Source organism: Penaeus monodon, chromosome 6 (assembly GCF_015228065.2).
Source record: "Penaeus monodon isolate SGIC_2016 chromosome 6, NSTDA_Pmon_1, whole genome shotgun sequence".
NCBI classification, from domain to species: domain Eukaryota; kingdom Metazoa; phylum Arthropoda; class Malacostraca; order Decapoda; family Penaeidae; genus Penaeus; species Penaeus monodon.
This window is the reverse complement of record NC_051391.1, coordinates 30907384-30914883: the sequence shown is the minus strand read 5'-3', so window position 1 is coordinate 30914883 and position 7500 is coordinate 30907384. Positions and strand designations below refer to the sequence as shown.

The window sequence follows — 7500 nt, the reverse complement described above, 5'->3', positions numbered from 1 at the left end:
TGTTGTTATCCTCACCCTTGCTTTTCATCTCCCTTCTCCCTCTCCCCTCGGGCCAATCTACGTGACAATCGCTGACCCGCTTCAGGAAGTGGGCATTAACCCCCCGTGTCCCTCCCCTGCGCCCACAGGTCCCCCAGGGCGCAAAACATTACCCTTTCCCCGTCGTCGCCACACAAACGCGGGCAGCAGAGGTTAGGGGTGTCCTGGGGGAGGGGCGAGGGGAAGGTCGGCCGTGGGGAGGGGGTGGATATGGTCGTCCTCCGGTCCCGCCCCCGCGCGCCCTCGCCAGTGTCGACACGGCGTGCACAGAAGGTGGGAGTCACTCGGAGCTCTTCCACAGGTCCGCCCGCGGGAGCGTCGAACGCACGTGTGGTCTCTCTTCTCGTGTTGCTAAGCAAAGAAGGTACTAAAGCATTGACACTTGTGGGCGTCACAAGGCCGTGGCGAAGACTGTGATAAGGGCTTATAAGTATATGTGCTTCCCTCGCTTCAGGTGGGCGGCAAATGCTAACCTGTGACGATACTTTACCGCGGTTTTAGTTTTTTTTTTTATGAACTGTTGGTTGAAGAACTGTCAACATTTAAAAAATAATTCAAAAGACAAAAAACAACAACAACAGTGTTGCGTGTGCTAGCAAGTGCATCCCCCCCCCAGCCAGAGGCCGAGTGGCAGATCCATCCCTGCGTTTCCTCCTTAGATCCTGCGGGATGCTCCTCGACGGGGGGTCAGAGGAGCGGGACGAGTCCTCGGGCGCCGACCACTGTTTCCGAGAACAAATGAAGCAACGGCGCCCTCGAGGCCAAGGTGGGAACGCGAGGACAGGGATGCAAGGACGTTTGGGTGGCATAAAGGGCTGACCCTGTGGTCCTCTCCCCTCCCTTTTCTCTGTTCTTTTTCTGCCCCAGGCGAAGCACGCGCCTCGTGGCAGGTGGCGACGTTGCGGCTTCCTCTTGAGTCAGACGAGAAAAAGTTTCCGCCGTAACGTTCCGGTAGGTGGATGTGCTCGCCTCACCCCGGCGCACGAGTTGTAACGTTATGAGGTAATTTGATCCACAAGAAACGTTCATTTCGTAACACGGACACATATGCGTGAACACAAACAAAGGGGGAGAGAAAAAAAGTAGAATATAGTGTGAGGAAGAGAGAGGGGAAGGGGGAAAGGAAGCGAGAGAGGAAAAAAGAGAAGGATAGAAGAGGAGAAAAAGCAGGAGAGAGAGAGAGAGAGAGAGAGAGAGAGAGAGAGAGAGAGAGAGAGAGAGAGAGAGAGAGAGAGGAGAGAGAGAGAGAGAGAGAGGGAGGGGGAGGGAGGGAGGGAGGGGAGGGAGAGGGAGAGGGAGAGGGAAAGGGAAAGTGAACGGGAGAGGGAGGGGGAGGGGAAGGTGAAGGGGAGGGAGAGGGAGGGAGAGGGAGAAAGAGAGAGAGAGAGAAAGAGAGAGAGAGAGAGAGAGAGAGAGAGAGAGAGAGAGAGAGAGAGAGAGAGAGAGAGAGAGAGAGAGAGAGAGAGAGAGAGAAAGAGAGAGAGAGAGAACAGAATGGGGTAGAGACAGAGACAGAGAGAGACAGAGAAAAGAAACAGAAAAATAGGTAGGGGCAGAAACAGAGAAAAAGAGGAGAGACAGAGACAATGACAATGACAAAAACAGAAACACGCAATAAAATGACAAACGAAGCAAAGACCTGAGTCCAGGTGCAGCGCTTAGGGTGAGCGAAGCAACAGGTCGAAGGAGGGCGAGGGAGGGCGAGGGAGGGCGAGGGAGGGCGAGGGAGGGCGAGGGAGGGAGCGAGGGAACGAGCGGAGGAGGAGGGTTTGGTGCAGCAGCGACTGTTGTGGCTGTGTGATTAGCGGGATAAACTGTCAGCCCTTTTCGCAGACTTGTATTGTGTGGTGGTTTACATACGCATGCACGCAAGCACATTCAAGACGTATACATGTGTAAGTGTGTGTGTGTGTGTGTGTGTGTGTGTGTGTGTGTGTGTGTGTGTGTGTGTGTGTGTGTGTGTGTGTGTGTGTGTGTGTGTGTGTGTGTGTGTGTTGTGTGTGTGTGTGTGTGTGTGTGTGTGTGTGTGTGTGTGTGTGTGTGTGTGTGTGTGTGTGTGTGTGTGTGTGTGTGTGTGTGTGTGTGTGTGTGTGGAATTATGTATTTTATTGATGTTATTACATTGCCGTAGTGTTTTTCCCGATTTTTAGCTTTAGTTTTGCTTCGTTACGTCATTTTCTCATTATTCTTTCCCTCGTATTTTGTATTTTGTATCGTGCATTTATTTCTTTTTTATTGTAGTTCATGTCTTCATATCAGATCGAAAAACTAACCCTTCACTCGTAAACATTTCCAAATATTAAACGAATTTCATCTTTCATGAATTTGTGTAATCTCAGACAAATTTATAAATCGAAAATCTCTACATAAAAAGAAAAATTCATATCAACACAATGAAAAAGTAAGTTAAAATACGGTCATTAATTAAATACCAAAGTGACTCGACTGGTTCACTAATCCGATTAATATCATTATAAAGATACATGGGTACTGACCCCCCCAAAAAAACAACTTTTGGATAAATAATTCCTATTTCGTCAATATTCTCAACGCCGGAATCGTTCGCGGCCGCCCCCACGGCGGAGCAGCTGTTATTGCCCTCATAAAGAGAAATGAGTGTTTTCGTTTGGCCAACTTCTTTGCGTGTCAGTCACTTCTTGCTACAATTAGGCAATAACAAAAGACGTAGTGCATGTGTGAAGGAGATGGAGAGTCATTTTCAATCAGAGGTTAGGGGTTATTATAGAAGCGTGTAATACTCACGTTTGTGGGTTAATCATTTATGTACTCTTTTGGGGATTTTCTTAAATCACTGCTTTGTATTCTCATATGTGTCGGTAAGATGGGTCTGGCAAAGAAAGTACACACAAATGTTGGAAAGTGATGATTATGAACGACCCTTTCGTTGATGTCTTGTATACACCCGTTACTAGATACGGCGAAGCAAATTTAGTTCTCTCACCCTCTCGAAAAAGAAAAAAGTAACTCACAACACGTCAACACATAACTACTTTTACAGGGCCCGAATATGAAAGAACGGGAAATGGGTTGGCGCCATAGTCGGCCGTAAACAACCATGGGCGACGCATTTCATTCAGCTGTGCCATTCGGGACATGGATGGGGCTATATACACTTTAGATTTACGCACGAGTCGGGTAATGCTCTTGCGTGGAAGTATAGTGTATTGTGAGAGTTTTTTTTAAGCGAAAGTTGAGAATTATGCTCGTTGGCTAAGCTGTGACGTCATTTCTCCGTAACAACCAATCACCGTTCATCTTATTATTTCATCAACTTCTGGTCTGCTTTTGAGGAAGTGATATTAAACGAATGGTAAGGAGGGTGAACTGAACTGTAAGCTGGCCCTAGGGCTTACTGAAGTTGAAAGATAGTAAACGAGAGAGTCTGTAAACTGGAAAAGTTTGTGATGAAAGAAAGATTTTTGTATGAAAAAAAAAACTATGATTTTGGGAAATAGACATCATACTCGTTTTCCTTTTTTCTCTTTTTCGATGCTGTCAGGAAACACTTGGCAGGTTGCTTGGTGTTGATAATTATTTGCTGATTGATTGTTAGGCGATGACACTTAACTGAAATGCAGCGATGTCAATTGGATATGTTGCCTTCAGTTAGGCGACGCGCTCTCAAATAGATCTTCGGCTCCAGAAAAGCACACACACACACACACACACACACACACACACACACACACACACACACACACACACACACACACACACACACACACACACACACACACACACACACACAAACACCATCTCCATCATCATTTTTCGCTTCATCTTTATTTGCTTCAACTTTTGTTACAACGACGATCCATACCGGGTAGTCTATTGTGGGTAAAGGGCGTTGTACTTTTATATCCAAAGTGATTCAGCATATTTGCCCAAAGCAAAATCTATTTTTTCTTACGTTATGTTACGAACTGTGTAGTGATGAAATGGGCAACATATATAGTAAATAACAAACCAGTATCTGCGTATTTCATGATCAGTATATGATGAAAAAACACACAAACACACACACACACACACACACACACACACACACACACACATATATATATATGTATATATATATAATATGAAGTACTATAATGACATGGAAGTAATGATAATGAAATGTACAGTCAAATGTAAACGTAAATTTGCACAGCTCGCCCGTGGCCACCGGACCACTACCACCGCGTTCGCTCTACCTCGTGTGTATGAATATTAATGATAATTCAGATGGTCACTTGAGCTTCTCAAATCGACAAAAGAAAGTCCATAGAACCCCCCCCCCCACTTCCCCCTACATCTACCTTGCCCCTTGTCTACGCCGTCAATCCTTTATAAAAATCGTTTATTTTTATTTATTTATTTTTTTATGTTCTTGGGTGTTTCCTTTCATGTAAGCGTGGCGTCCGGTTATTATTTTCTTTATTTTTTTCTTTCTTTTCCTTATTTTACGTTTGGCCTTTCTCTCTTTCCTCTTTTTTTCCTCTCTCTCTCACCCTAGCTCTCACTCTCCCACTCTCTCTCTTTAATTCCCTGCTTCCCAGTTCCCTCCCTCCTTCCTTCCTCCCTCCCTCCTTCCTTCCTCCCTCCCTCCCTCCTTCCCGCCTCTTCCCTCCCACCCTCCCGCCTCCTCCTTCCTTCCCTCCCACTTTCCCCTCCCCACTCTCTCCCTCCCCCCTCCTCCCTCCCCCTCCTCCTCCCTCCCGAGACGAGGGTCGCGCCAGCATGAATGAGTTCTGATTGCGAGTCTCCCATGTCAAGAAGCTTCCCTCCCGTCGCGGGGTATTGTCTTGAGCCGATGTCTTAGCACGAGTTCGACCTCATAACCTCTCCCCTCCCCCCCTCCTTCCTGTTCCCGAACCCCCAGGCACTCTGACCTCCCTCCCTCCCGTGTGCCGCATGTCGCCAGGTCCCCCTACCCCTCTTCCTCCTCGTAGTACTCCCTCCCCGGCCCTCATTTCTCTCCCCCTCCTTGTACCACATCCCTTCACCCCTCCTCCCTCCCCTTGCACCTCGACCCCTAGTCTCCCTCCCCCCTCCTCATCCCCCAGCCTCACCTCCCTTTGGGGTCTCGCCCTTCCGTTGTCTCCTCCTCCCCTCCCCCCTCCCTCCCTACCCCCTGGTGTTTGCGTTGTCTTCTCTCCTACGATATTCAGTGTTGTTTTTATTTATTTATATATTTTTCTTTGCGTTATGTTATTTTTTCATTCCTTGTTCGTCGCATCCGTCTTATGTTCATCTTTATGCTGATGTCTTTTCTTTCTTCATTTTCTTATTCAGTCTTTTTTCTTTTTTTTTCGTCTTACTGGAACTTGTTGCTTCGTTCCCCTTGCTTGATTCGCCAATCCTCTTTGTTCTCGTTTTGGCCCCAAGCACTAAGCTTGTTTTCATCTTCACTTTTAACTTTTTTTTTTTTTTTTTTTTTAGTGTTTTTTATTCTTTATTTCTGTTGCTCATCTTCCCTTTCTTTTCCTCCTTTTTTAGTGTCTTTTCTCTTCCCTCTTTCCTCTTTTCTTTGTTCCCTTTTCCTATCTCTATTTCCTCTCTTCAATTTCATTCTCTTTCCTCTTCTTTAAGTTCCTTTCCTTTCGTTCCTCCTCCATCTTCTTATTCCCTTCACTTCCATCCCCCCTTTCTTTTCTCTTTCCGTTCCCTCTTTCCTCCACTCCTTCTTACCTTCCCTCCTTTCTTTTCCACCAGTTCCTATCCCTTCTCTCCTCCTCTTCTCTTCCTCCCCAATTCAACCATCTTTACAATGACTCTGTCGAACCTAAAGCCAGGATAAGGGAAAAAAGTAACATTACGCAGCAAAAATCGATGCAAATCCAAGCTTATTCCAGCTTAGCGTATACCTGACTACTGTAGTGTGGTTGAGGCTGTGAGAGTTCTGGGAACATGTTACGCGTTAACTCCGGGTCGCGTACGGATGAGGGATTTAACGTAAGACCGAGCTTTTAGACTATTTCATGATGCGGCTTTAACTGTTGATTTCCTTGGCTTTGTTTATGAAATAATGTGATGGTAATGGTAATGATACATAGAATGATGATACTGGTAAGATTGCAATGACGATAGATTCGTTAACGGTAAGAATGATATTTGTGATGATAATGACAATGTTTGTAACTGTGAAAATAAATGCATAAATGACAATACATTCATGACAGTAATGATAGTGTTAAATACATTTGATGATACTGGTGATGTTGGTGAAACTTATGATAATGGTAATTGTGTGAATAATATATTCTTAGATGGTATCAGTAAGTGATAATGATAATAACAATAATGGTAATAATACACGCTCATTTAGTAATTATAACTTGTGAAAAAATCACATAAGAGCAGATCCAAAAGAGAACGCTAGATTCATGTCTAAAAGGGCACATATAGCTGTGCTTATAGTTGTATATATATGATATGATAGGATACTACATAATACACAGACACACATACTCCCCCCCCCCCCCCCTCCCCTCCTCCCTCCTCTCTCTCTCTCTCTCTCTCTCTCTCTCTCTCTCTCTCTCTCTCTCTCACATACATATTATATATATATATATATATATATATATATATACATATATATATATATATATATATATATATATATATATATATATATACATACATACATACATATATATATACATACATACATACATACATACATACATACACACACACACACACACACACCACACACACACACACACACACCACACACACACACACACACACACACACACACACACACACACACACACACACATATATATATACAATATATATATATAATATATATATATATATATATATACATATAAATATATATATATATATATATATACATATATACATATACATACATACATACAAACATATGTATATATATACGCATACACACACGTACTCTCTATATGCATACACACAAACTATTTACCTTGTGTGTCTTCGATGGCTATAAAGATACCATAAGTCCTTCCGCCAAGAAAGTTCACTTGAAGTTTTTATTGTTTTGTCAGTGTTACATGTTGTTATTATTCTTTCGAGAGAAGGCAGAAGATAACAAATAAAAAGATTATATATCTTGGCCATGTCGCGTTCACGTATAACAAAACATTCTGCGTTCTTTTGTTTATGACTAAAAGAACATATTTTTGAGTTTCGTTTCCTCACTCAATTCCATCCTACTGATGAATCTTTCTTCATCTCCTTGATGTGCTGTATTAAGAGAAAGCAATAGCTCGAGAAAATGGAAAAAGACCTTAAAGACAGGGATGATAAACCATTAGATAATGCGAAAGAGAGAGAGAGCGATAATGAAAAAGTGCGAAAATGCCAGATGATAAATATGAAAGGAGGTCGAGATGGAGAGAGAACGGATAGAGTCGGAGAGATGTACAGATGGAAGTAGATGGATGAGAATTAGAGAGATGAGAGTAG

General features: G+C 43.7%; 1 protein-coding gene across 1 annotated transcript in view; it reads left to right on the top strand.

Annotated features, from left to right (window-relative positions):
• Positions 1-258: 258 nt before the first annotated feature.
• LOC119574386 (beta-alanine transporter-like) overlaps positions 259-7500 on the top strand; it is a gene marked incomplete in the record, with an annotated part of 32304 nt that continues 25062 nt past the window's right edge. Inside the window, 1 exon segment of the mRNA XM_037921602.1 lies at positions 259-403.